The sequence below is a fragment of the Vigna umbellata genome, chromosome 4 (genome assembly GCF_029865625.1).
Source record: "Vigna umbellata cultivar VRB3 chromosome 4, Vumbellata_1.0, whole genome shotgun sequence".
NCBI lineage: Eukaryota > Viridiplantae > Streptophyta > Magnoliopsida > Fabales > Fabaceae > Vigna > Vigna umbellata.
In genome coordinates this window covers 66,681,262-66,694,173 of record NC_142168.1, presented here as the reverse complement: position 1 = coordinate 66,694,173, position 12,912 = coordinate 66,681,262, and the positions used below count along the sequence as shown (strand labels likewise).

General features: G+C 38.4%; 1 pseudogene; it reads left to right on the top strand.

Annotated features, from left to right (window-relative positions):
• The first annotated feature begins 5,249 nt into the window (after nt 1–5,249).
• Nucleotides 5,250–9,931, top strand: LOC148201005 (uncharacterized; annotated as a pseudogene).
• Nucleotides 9,932–12,912: the final 2,981 nt, after the last annotated feature.

The window sequence follows — 12,912 nt, the reverse complement described above, 5'->3', positions numbered from 1 at the left end:
TCAATATTGCGGAATGGTGGATATGGCACATAATAAACCTATTTGACATTAGTTGGTAGAATGAAAGGATCAAACGGTCCATATCTTAATCTCTGGTTGAGTTCGACAATATTAAGGGTGGATCCACTCTAGTACCAGCTCCTGAAGGATCAAACCATTCACAATAAAAAAGTACTACTCTGTTTGGAGAAGTAGTGCTGTTGTACTCTAGCTCATATATTTTATGAATGATGCCGTAGAAATCATCATAACAACCCTCTGTTAGGCCCTTGACGTACACACCACAATTTGACGTTTTCTTTCCTTTAGACCATTCATGTGTTGGAATTTGTAACCATTGGTGAAGTAAGTGTGGCATTCTTTGACACATCTCATTAGCCAATTTGAGAGATGTCTTAAGTCTTGAACCGTGGGAGTTAATGCCTGATTAAAAACCTACAAAGATACTAACAAAATTATAAATGCAAGAGTCAAATTAACCTTGCTCTAAACGTAGGAAACAGTACGGACCTGATTTCTAAACCAATGGGGAAACTCTGAGTGTATTCTAGCAGAAGTATTTCCTTCTACGACTTGCTCAGCCACAACAAATGAGCTGGTACAAATGAAATTCATTAGTGTATAACAATTGTGCCGTTGGAAAGATAAGAGATGGATGATGACATACTCAAGGTATGGCATTACTTCACTGCAATTGATTAAGACATGGACATGAGCAGAGTTGAATTCAGCATCAGTTAACCAATGAGTGAATTCTTTCCTTGCGTGACGGCTTGATTGTCGGAACACTGATAATGAACCTTCACGTGGTTCAACTTGCCATTGCATTTCATTTCTGACATGAGTGGGGGACAACATGAGGTTTTTGAAATAATGTGAACAGAAATACGTTGTCTCTCTGTGCAAGTAAGCTGCACAAATTGAGCCTTCTACTTAGCTTTATTTTTAACTGAACGTTTGGATTCTCCCATAAACCTTTCAAATGGATACATCCACCTGTATTGCACAGGACCCCTAAGCCAAGCTTCATATGCAAGATGAATTGGAATATGCTCCATTGAATCAAAGAATGCAGGAGGGAATATTCTTTCTAATTTGCAGAGAATAATTGGGATATTTTCATCCATCTTTTTAAGGGAATTCTCCTTTAGTGTCGTGCAACACAAATCTTTAAAGAAGTTACTGATTTCTATTAGTGGATTTAACACATGCATTGGCAAACAACTGAACGCAAGAGGAATGAAAGTCTCCATGGCATACAATCATGACTCTTCAACCCTTGAATAGTACCGTTCTGAATATTGGCACATCTGGACAAGTTAGAAGCATATCCATCTGGCATTCTAAGCTCCTTGATCCATCCACACACTATTCTTGCTTGGTCTTTTGACATGGGTTAATTTGCTTTTGGTTTAAATAATCGGTCGTTACCTTGCGCCTTCAACTCTAAGTTTTTTCATCCATAATACAAAGGTAAATCTTTTCTTGCTTTCTCATTATCTTTTGTCTTGCCTATAACATTCATAACTGTGTTGAAGACATTGTCAAAGAAATTTTTTTGTGTGTGCATGACATCGAGGTTGTGTCTTAGCAAGTTGTCTTTCCAATAGGGAAGTTCCCAAAATATGCTTCTTTTAGTCCAATTATGCCATTCTCCAAATCCTTCTATCCTATTCTGACCAGATTCAGTGACTTTTGGATAGTCTTTCACTCTTCTCCAAACGTGTGATCCAGTCAACTTCGGCGGGTGCATATCCGTTTCAACTTGCCCTTTGCGAAATGGCTTTTTGTTTCTTCTAAAGGGATGATCAATGGGCAAGAACCGTCGATGGCAGTCAAACCAACTACTTTTCCGACCATAACTCAATTGGAATGACTTTGTATGTTCCATGCAATATGGACAAGCTAATCGACCATGCGTGCTCCAACCAGATAACATGCCATACGTTGGGAAGTCATTAATAGTCCACATCAAGGCTGCCCTCATAAGGAAATTTTGCTTCCTTGAAACGTCATACGTCAGAAACACCATTCCATAACTTCTTCAAATCATCAATCAAAGGCTCCAAATAAACATCAATCGATGATTTGGGATTAGATGGACCTGGTATTATACACGATAAAAACATGTAAGGTTTTTTCATACACATCTCAGGTGGTACATTGTATGGGGTAACTATCACAGGCTAGCATGAATATGTGATGCAAATGCCTGAATGTACGGGGTAAACCCATCAGAGCATAGACCAAGTCTGACGTTACGCGGTTCACTAGCAAAGGATGGATGTTTATGATTGAAGTGCTTCCAAGCTTCACCATCAGAAGGATGACGCAAAAATCCTTCAGTTTTGTTACCATCATGCCATGTCATGTGTTCTGATGTGTGCATTAAAGTAAACATCCTTTGTAATCTTGGAATTATAGGCAAGTAGAACATGGACTTTAAGGGAATTGGTTTTTTTTGATGAGAAAGCAAGAAAAGATTTACCTTTGTATTGTGCACGAAAAGACTTAGAGTTGAAGGCACAAGGTAACGGCCGATTATTTAAACCAAAAGCAAATTACACCATGTCAAAAGACGAGACAAGAATAGTGTGTGGATGGATCAAGGAGCTTAGAATGCCAGATGGATATGCTTCTAACTTGTCCAGATGTGCCAATGTTCAGAACGGTACTATTCAAGGGTTGAAGAGTCATGATTGTCATGTATTCATGGAGACTTTCATCCCTCTTGCGTTCAGTTGTTTGCCAATGCACGTGTTACATCCACTGATAGAAATCAGTAACTTCTTTAAAGATTTGTGTTGCACGACACTAAAGGAAGATTCCCTTAAAAAGATGGATGAAAATATCCCGATTATTCTCTGCAAATTGGAAAGAATATTCCCTCCTGCATTCTTTGATTCAATGGAGCACATTCCAATTCATCTTGCATATGAAGCTTGGCTTGGGGGACCCGTGCAGTACAGGTGGATGTATCCCTTTGAAAGGTTTATGGGAGAATCCAAACGGTCAGTTAAAAATAAAGCTAGAGTGGAAGGCTCAATTTGTGCAGCTTACTTGCACAGAGAGACAACTTATTTTTGTTCACATTATTTCAAGAACTTCATGTTGTCCCTACTCATGTCAGAAATGAAATGCAATGGCAAGTTGAACCACGTGAAGGTGCATTATCAGTTTTCCGACAATCAGGCCGTCACGCAGGGAAAGAATTCACTCATTGGTTAACTGATGCTGAATTCAACTCTGCTCATGTCCATGTCTTGATCAATTGCAGTGAAGTCAAGCCGTACCTTGAGTATGTCATCATCCATCTCTAATCTATCAAACGGTTTAATTGTTATACACTAATGAATTTCATTTGTACCAGCTCATTTGTTGTGGCTGAGCAAGTCGCAGAAGGAAATACTTCTGCTAGAATACACTCAGAGTTTCCCCATTGGTTTAGAAATCAGGTCCGTAGTTTTTCCTACGTTTAGAGCAAGGTTAATTTGACTTTGCTTTTATAATTTTGTTAGTACCTTTGTAGGTTTTTAATCAGGCATTAACTCCCACGGTTCAAGAGTTAAGACATCTCTCCAATTGGCCAATGAGATGTGTCAAAGAATGGCACACTTACTTCATCAATGGTTACAAATTCCATACACATGAATGGTCTAAAGGAAAGAAAACATCAAATTGTGGTGTGTATGTCAAGGGCCTAACAGAGGGGTCTTATGATGATTTCTACGGCATCATTCATAAAATATATGAGTTAGAGTACAACAGCACTACTTCTCCAAACAGAGTGGTACTTTTTTGTGAATGGTTTGATCCTTCTAGAGCTGGTACTAGAGTCGATCCACGCTTTAATATTGTCGAACTGAACCAGAGATTAAGATATGGGCCTTTTGATCCTTTCATTCTACCATCTAATGTCAGACAGGTTTATTATGTGCCATATCCACCATTTCGCAATATTGACAAGCGTGGTTGGGCCGTAGCAATACAAACGAAGCCTAGAGGTCGCATAGACTCAAATGAAGTTGAGGAAGATGTAGCCTACCAACTTGACCAAATGTCACAAACACAAGAAATTATCGAAGTTGAACGTATAACCGCATTGGTCGACCCTGATGGTGATGGAGATGAATTAGAAGCAACAATACAAGGTGATGAAGAACAAGAGGAAGAAGAAGAAGAAGAAGAAGAAGATGAAGAAGAACAAGAAGAAGAAGATGATGATGATGATGACGATGAAGAAGAAGAACAAGAAGAAGAAGACGATGCTGAAGATGAAGATGAAGATGAAGATGATGATGATGATGACGATGATTGAATGTTGAACATCTATTGTAGCAAATTGGACTATCATTTCATTACCATTATCTAAAATACCATCTTTAAGTTGTTGCAATTACTTATACATTGACTTTGAAAACAATTCATCCTTCTTTATTTGTTTATATTTTTCGCTTTATTTGTAACCATTTGAATGCAGTAATGACAGGACAAGGTTCAGAGCGTCCTGATAAAGGAAAAGGGGTAGCAAGGCCTACAAAGAGGCAACGGCAGGCACCAAAGTATGTACTTAGGGTGCCTGCTAGACTACCTACCCCTGCTCCCGGTAGTACATCATCTGTGGGGCCTCTCCTACCCCTAGTATACAGACTCCTACACCTGCAGTAGACCCTACTCCTCCTCCTGCAGTACACCCTTCTACTACCACTGCAGTAGACCCTTCTCCTCCTCCTGCAGCACACCCTTCTACAACCCCTGCAGCAGACCCTCTTCCTCCTCCTATTATTGCCACCCCCACTCCTCCCCTATTGTTATTACCCCCACTCCTCTCCCTGACCCTACTTCTATACCTTCCTCATCTTCTGTACCTCCTTCTGAGACTGTCACACCACTTGGTGATCCAGATTCAAGTGGTGATGCTGAAGATCTTGACCCGCCCCTCCATGATCGACCATGGATTGAGCCCTATGGTAAAGGGTAAGTTTATAATCTGTTGATATCATTTGATGTTTAAACCATATTGTAATTGAAATGAGTTTTGTTATGCAGGTTTATTCCATCTAGGGTTGCTTCCCAGGCCATCACACGTTCAATAAAGCAACAGTTTTTAAGTCCATGGCCTACTTGGGGAGCAATACCTCAGACGACAGAAAGCATTCTGGGAGCGTTTCAGGTGAGCAATCTATAACTAATTGTCCTCTTATTTTAGTATGTTCTGTAATCAATGTTTGTTCTCTTTAATGTTACAGATGAAGGTGCAGTGGAAACCTGAACATGAAACTCAGATACACAGAAATTTCCACATGAAAGCATCTCATCGGCTGTCAGAGATGTTTAGGGATGCCCGGAATGCAGCACAGCGCCCTAACTGGCTGGGTGAGCACATTTGGAACTCTTTACTGGCCCATTGGAATACAGTAGAGTTCCGCAATAAGTGTGCCAAAGCCCAGCGGAACAGAGCGTCTGAAAGGGGTGGCACCCTGCATACTGGTGGGTCGATCACCATTCATGAGCATGCCATTCGTATGGTATAATCTCATTACATAACTTTTTCTTTCATACACAAGTTATGTATATTGTATTTCATATGTACGCTTGTAATTCTTAATTATGTTACAGGCACAGGCTCTAGGACGGGCGGTCCATGTTGATGAGGTCTTTGCACAGACTCATGTTCGGAAGGGAACTAATCAATTTGTTGATGAAAGATCTCGGAAGACTCATGTAAGCAAATAACACTATTACTAATTTTTTATTTCTGTTATACTATCGTTCTCTGACATTGCTTTTAATGTTTCAACAGGAAGACTTTTCTACGAGACTTTCACAGGTTAGATCTGAACATGAGTCAGCTCCTACACCGGATGATGCCAGTAATGCAGATGATGACATCCGTAGGACAAGTGCTGGATCGACATCGTTGGTGGGAAGAAAAAGGGACGAGTATATGGTGCGGGACAGCTTGCTGCAAACTATACAGCATCCAGAGGAGGTACTCTGAAGCACCAGCCTTCTTCTTCCACCACTACTCCTGACGAGGTTGTTCGCCTCAGGCAGGAACTCCATCAACGTGACCAGGAGATCACTGATCTCAGAACAGAGTTTACGAACTTCAAGGCCCTGATCATGAGAGTCTTGCCTGAAACCTCACAGGAAGTACAAAATATCCCTCTGACCCAGCCACGAGCCTCCTCATCACCTGCTGCCACTCAGCAGCCCACTTCAGTCCAACCCTCATCAGTCCAACCCTCATCAGTCCAACCCTCATCAGTCCAACCCACACCAGTCCAGCCATCAATAGAGGAGCAGGATGATGAAAATCATTCTGATGATAGTTATGTACATTATTAGGTTTCATTTTCTTATTACTTGTTAGACAAACATTTGGATATTAGAACATTTTCAGTTGATATCATTTCAATGTTAGATGTACTTACAGACTTTGGATGTTACAACATCCTTGTGTTACATTGTTTTATGTTTGAACTACCTCATACATTATTTATACATTAATGGATGTCTTGTGGATTATTTGATGTGCATTGGATATTGATCATTGATTGGATCTTTGAGATGCACATTATGCATGTTTGTATGTGTTTGAAAACTGTTATGCAGGTCTGTTTGTAATTGAAATTTGTTATACAGGTCTGGGTTGCACAAGAAAAACCATTTTGCTGAAACCTGCCCTGCATTTTACCGAAGGCTTTTGCCCTTCGGTAAATGCCCTCGTATGGCCATTACCGAAGGCTTTCGCCCTTCGGTAAATACCATCGTATGCTCATTACCGAGGGCTCCTGCCCTTCGGAACTTACCGAGGGCTTTCGCCCTTCGGTAATTACCGAAGGCTTTTGCCCTTCGGTAATTAGCGAGGGCTTTTGCCCTTCGGTAATTACCGAAGGCTTCTGGCCCTCGGTAATTACCGAAGGGCGAAAGCCCTCGGTAATGGTTAGTGACAGGGGATTTACCGAAGGATTTTTGGCCGCCGATAGGCCTTCGGTAAACACCCATTATCGACGGCTTTTGGCATTTTCCGAGGGCTTCTGGCCTTCGGTAATGCCCTACTTTTTTGTAGTGTTTCTGACATTACTAAAGTTCTCTTTTATAGAGTACTTTCACATATTTTGTATGTTCTAAGTGTTTAAGGAACTTTTACCCTTCTCATTCCATTGAGAATGTGTGTAGTACCATAGGACTTTAAATGACTACATAACTTAATGAAGTTGTAGCCTAATAAATGAACTTACAATATACAGGAACATACAATATATACATCAACATTCGTTCATGGTCTAAATGCAGGTTTGATAACACAATTCTGCAAGGAAATAAAATGACACAGATATAGCTATAGATCAATACTAACCACTTCAACAACTTTTTTTCATGAATTGAAACATGTTAAAACTGATATTTAACTCAAAACCAAACTACTACTCAGAATCATCTTTCTAGTTCCTAAAATTGACTCAAAATTTGTGGTTTTGGAAGTGATTTTGTACCTAAGTCATTATGACACTTTGTTAATCATTTCAATAGTTTTCATTCATCAAAAAACACTTGTTTGAACTCTAATTACGCACAAAATATAACTGGAACTCAGATTCACTTTGCAAGTTCCAAAATTGGCTCAAATATCATGGTTTGACATACTAAATTGCATACACGTCTTTGTAACTTCACATCAATGGTTCTAACAACTTTAATACATAAATTTGGACTTGTTTAAACTTCCAAACATCACAGAATCACAGCAAAACAAAAAATGACCTGCAAGGACTCAATTTTACTTCACTTTTTAAGGTTTAAAGTAGTGTGATTTTGACTTTTAGGGAATTATTTGTTTTTCACCACTTTCCTAGCATCATTCCACTACTTTAGACTTGTTAGGATGTTAACATTACTTAAAATTAATCTTCATTAGAAATACTTAGGTTACTTTAGGTCAATTTCAAAACTATCACCTATTTAGTACACTTTTGAGGTTCTAGGGTGTCATATTTTGAGTTCTAGGTTGCCTTGTAGTGTGAGTTTCTAGTTAGCATTGTTTTACCATTATAAACTTCTTATGACAGTTTATTTGTAGTTTCTTAGGCTAGTTTAGTGTAGTTAGCAAAATTTGACCATTCTAGTGCATTCTAATTTAGTGCAGTTTGGACCGTGTTGTTTTAGTTATGTGTGAGTCTAATTCGAGTTAAACTCCACCTAGCTGCTGTTTTCCAGCTTGGTATTGTGTAGTTATACATTCTAGAGTCACTTTTAACATTGCCTAGTCCATTGAATCTTATGAACTCAGTTTTGCTTTTGTGATGGAGTGATTTTTCTGCATTTTTGGCCATAACAAAGTCAGATTTCGAATGCTACCATTTCTATGTTGTGTGACAGTTTGAGCAAGTCTAAAATGATGTTTAAAAGTTGCTAGCAGAGTTCAATTAGTGCTATAATGGTCTAAGTGCATAATTGTATACTAAACCCTCAATTTTCAGTCAAAATTGGGAAGTGGCAAGGTTTTTTTGAGTAACAGTTTGGATTTGAGCCAATTCAAAGTGTGAACAAGTTTTAAAACATTAATCCAAGTTGCAATAGTGATTAGTTTTGAGCTACAGTCACTGCTGTGACATTTTGTGTCTTAAATCACCAAATTGTGTGTCATTTTTGTGGCAAAAATTAACTAGACAACACTTTGAGACTAATTGTTTGTGGTTAAAGACTTTGATTGCAGGCCAAAAGCCTAGGAATCAACTTTAAAATTATAAAAGTAGCTTGCATAAGAAAATAGCTATTTAGGAAACTAAGGCTAATATGGGTGTTCTCATTCTGCACTAAGAGATAACCATTTTTTGTGCAATACTTTTACATTGATTATAAGAAACTATTCAGAAACTTGATATGTGCAGATTCTCATTCAATTCCCCCAACAAATTAAATTCTCAAATCTGAATCATGCTTCTTTAGGTCTTATTATTAGTTTTTCATTGTGCTAAATTTCTTTGTAAATTCATTTATGCTCTCTTCATACTTAGTTGGACCTTTTCTAGCTTAGTTCAGTTAGTTCAAAGTTCTTTGAGTCTTTTTTATTGTTAGCCAGTCATTTGAATTCCTAAAACTCAGAATTGGTGATGAGGTTGTGTTAATTTTCTGCATAATTGAATGTTGCAAAAGTGACATTTTGAATTAGTGTCCATTAGCAGCTCAAACAAGTTTGTTTTGATATTTAAATCTTGTTGAAATGGTTAAGTTCAAAGTATAGCAACATTTGTAGAATAATCAAAATCTAGAGGTGCATCAGAGGAAATTATTTGGAAATTGAACCAGTTGTTCACTAAAACTGAAAATGCAAGGGAAGAAACACAAGACTGGAAGAATGAGGCTGCACAATTGAAGATGGAAGTTGTAGTCACTAAACTTGTTTTAGAAGATGCCGAAATAAAGCTCAAAGCAGCATTGAAAGAAGTAGAGGTAGCAAAAATAGTTGAGGCAAGTGCTCTTCAATTTATCAGGGGAGGATTTTAAGTCCTTAGTTCATAAGGTCGAGGATTTTGACAAATTAGAAGATATGAAATTGGATGCTGCCAAAGCAGAGGTCGAAGCTACAAAGGTGAGTGAAAATTAAGTTCTAAAAAGGTTAGAGGAAACCTAAGAGGAAATTGAGGATATGAAAAATGAAACACAATAAGTCTTCAAAAGGGCTTAGATGGCTGAAGCAGCAAACATACCAGTGGAGAATGAGTTGATAAAGCAGCATCAAAGAGGGCAGAAGAAATTAGCAAAAAAAGTAACAGAAGTTGCTTCTAAATTATCGGCTGAAACACAGACGACTGTAGAATTATCTCCTCAGCATTATAGGATTCAAAAGCAGAATTCACTACCAAAGGTGGAGATGAAAAAGTTAGAGAAAGGGAAGGTTTCAAATGAAGAGAAACATTTTTAATGTTGAATTGATAGTGCAGCCAATTATAAGACTTCATTCAGTTTTATCGTACTTCCCAAAACAACCCCATTTCATTTAATGAAACCCTTGTTAATCCTGATTTATCATGAACCGAACCCCTCCCTTACCTAATACACCTGTTCATTTGTTAACACAGTGAAGGACATAGTAAGAATAATTTAGTTACCACGTTATCATTGATGAATCAATATTTTCTTCACTTGACTTAGTTTATTGTGCTAGAATTAATCGGGGAATTGTGCTTAAATGTCCGATATTTTTCTATTTTTGCTAATTGTGCTTAATTTGACCAGAAATTCTAATTTTAATTAATTTGAATTATCTGAGCTAATTATTTGAATTATTAATTGCAGGGAAAATTTTGGAAATACAATTTGGGACATTTGGAGGTTAAATGAGAGGTGAGGTTTGGAGGAAGCAGCACTAGGAGTCAATCTCAATTTTTTTTAGAAAGCAATTACAAGTCCAGCGTGGATGGGGGCAAGGAGAAGATGTGCTCCAACCGCCTCACTTACTCAGTTTTTTTTTTCTTTGGGGGAACGTTTGGATTTTGAGAGGAAAAAATGTGAACATTGTTACGGTTGAATGAAAAGCATCTACTTCAATTTTATGTCGCTGATTTTACACATTGCCATTTTCATTTAGTTCATGCATTTTCTTTATTGAGGTTTTTAATCTATTAATGAAAGAGAGCAACATTGGTGTGCACGGTATCCAGCAGATGGCACATGGGTGATTAACTGTTGGAGGTGAAGCCGCCAGCAAGAGAGGGACGCGTGACTCACTTTGCTGGAAAGCACACGAATCTAATCTTCATTCAAGTGGAAGAGAGCACTGCCACGTCCAGTAAAAGGAGAGCACACTGCTGTCACGTAGCTGCTTGAGCACGGGTGAAAAGTAGCACTTAAACAAGGGTCTCGTTTTTATCTTCATGCTAACCAGATTTTCATTTCTATGTTCTATAAATTAGAATGTTGTTTTGCTGTGAAGAAGTGTGCACGATGTTACATTCTTTATCACTTTCATTGTTCATTTTCAATTAGAGAAAAGCATTTCAGTTTTTCTTGGAGAAATGGTGCAAACGGGGATTTATTGATTTTTCTTTTCTTTGTTGGAGAGGACGGTGCACACAGTTGGTGTTCATCTTTGTGTTTTTCTTTCACTCCAATGCATTCAGATCTGCACTTTCATTTTATTTGGTTTTATTGGAATTTTGTTTGATAGGTTGTTGTTCTTTACCGCTGCATTGTGTATTTAATGTTTTAGATTAAGTGATGCATTTGAATAGTCTATCATGTCTTCCTTTATTATTTCCTACATTTTAATTAGTTCACATATCTTGTTTTAGGATCGTTTGGTTTACTGTTTTCGTTCATTATGTTGTCTATTATGTTCGACTTCTTTATCTTCCTGCATTTCCAATTTCCTCACTTGCTTTAGAGACCGTTCAGTCCCAATGTAGAACCGTTCAGTCTTCATGTTTTGTTAGTTTATTTCAATGCTTTCAATTATGTTCGGTCGTGTTTAATTCCCATTTTTAATTTAGTTTGTTTCTAATCACAAAAACACTTTCAAACCCCCCCACTACGTGTTTGACCTAAGTCTCGAACCACATTTGTTCCTTGAGAGACGACCTAGGAGTCACTTCCTAGCACTATACTGCATTCTTTAATGCACATCAAATTTGATGGGCTGCGACAGCCGCATCAATCATGTTCATTTACAACGTAACCAGATTCAAATTTAACTTCACTCCATAAAATCATTCTTATTTAACTCTAAACACATGCCCATTCATCAATAAATGAACATCAGACCTGCTTAACCACGTGAAACACAAACAATTTATAAAATATCCCTAAACACAAAACACATTCCACACATATAGGCATGAACTGGGCAAACCATTTATTGAGGACGCGTTCTAAAACAAAGACCTTACCTCGCACTCCAGAATGATCGAAGGAAGAGTGCGAGCTCTCAACACAACAACCAACCTTGGCTTCACCGCAACGACTTACACACGCCAACAACCACGAATCAGCACCCCTGCTGCCGCAACATCCTGAAGCGCACACCACGAACCACAACCCCAGCCGCAACACCGACAACGTTTTGAAGAACCCTAGCCAAACAAACAACCCCAACCACCCACTGAGGTTATGCTGTCAACGATATCGGCACACAATGCCAACAACCACCAGTAGGGATAAACGCCAAGGGAGAGGGAGATAAACGCAAAGGGAAAGGGCGAGAATGGAACCACAGGACGAGAGGGAATTTCTAATTGGGGCACCAATAGGGATTCGAGTGCAACGAAATTGGAGACAAACTCCACCAATACGCCCAAATGCTTAAGTCGGGTCACTTATCGAAGGCCAAACACCCTCACTAAATTAAATCACCACACACCTTCAGTTTTACCGATGGCCGAAAGTCCTTCGATAATGTTTGCCGATAATAAGCGATTCTTGTAATGACTTCTAACAATGTTAGAGAAATATCAGAAAGAATTGTAAGATATCATTTATCTTATGTTGACAAGATTTTCGTTATATATATTACACAGAAATTTGAAATAAGTTTGAATTTTTGTTATGTTATAAGAATACTTGGGTGAGTAGAGATCCCAAGGTCAATTTACTCAATACGGTCATCAGGATATTCTTGCTACTGCAATCGGACAACCTAAGCACTTAGGACGAGTGTGTGCTGCTGAATCTAGCATAGGAATTACTCATTTTTTTAGGAGTTCCTCGCGTCATACTTCATACACACCCAATCAAGAGTATAAAGAAGGTTGATGCAGGAGATCACAAAGAAGGTTAGAGCGCAGTTGTATGATGAAGTCGCTTCGAAAGTGATTGAAAGGGTTATGCGGCAGTTTCAACAGCAATTTGAGAGTTATGGGATGTTCCCCCAAGTAAAATTAATAATCATTTTTTTTAATAATTTACTTA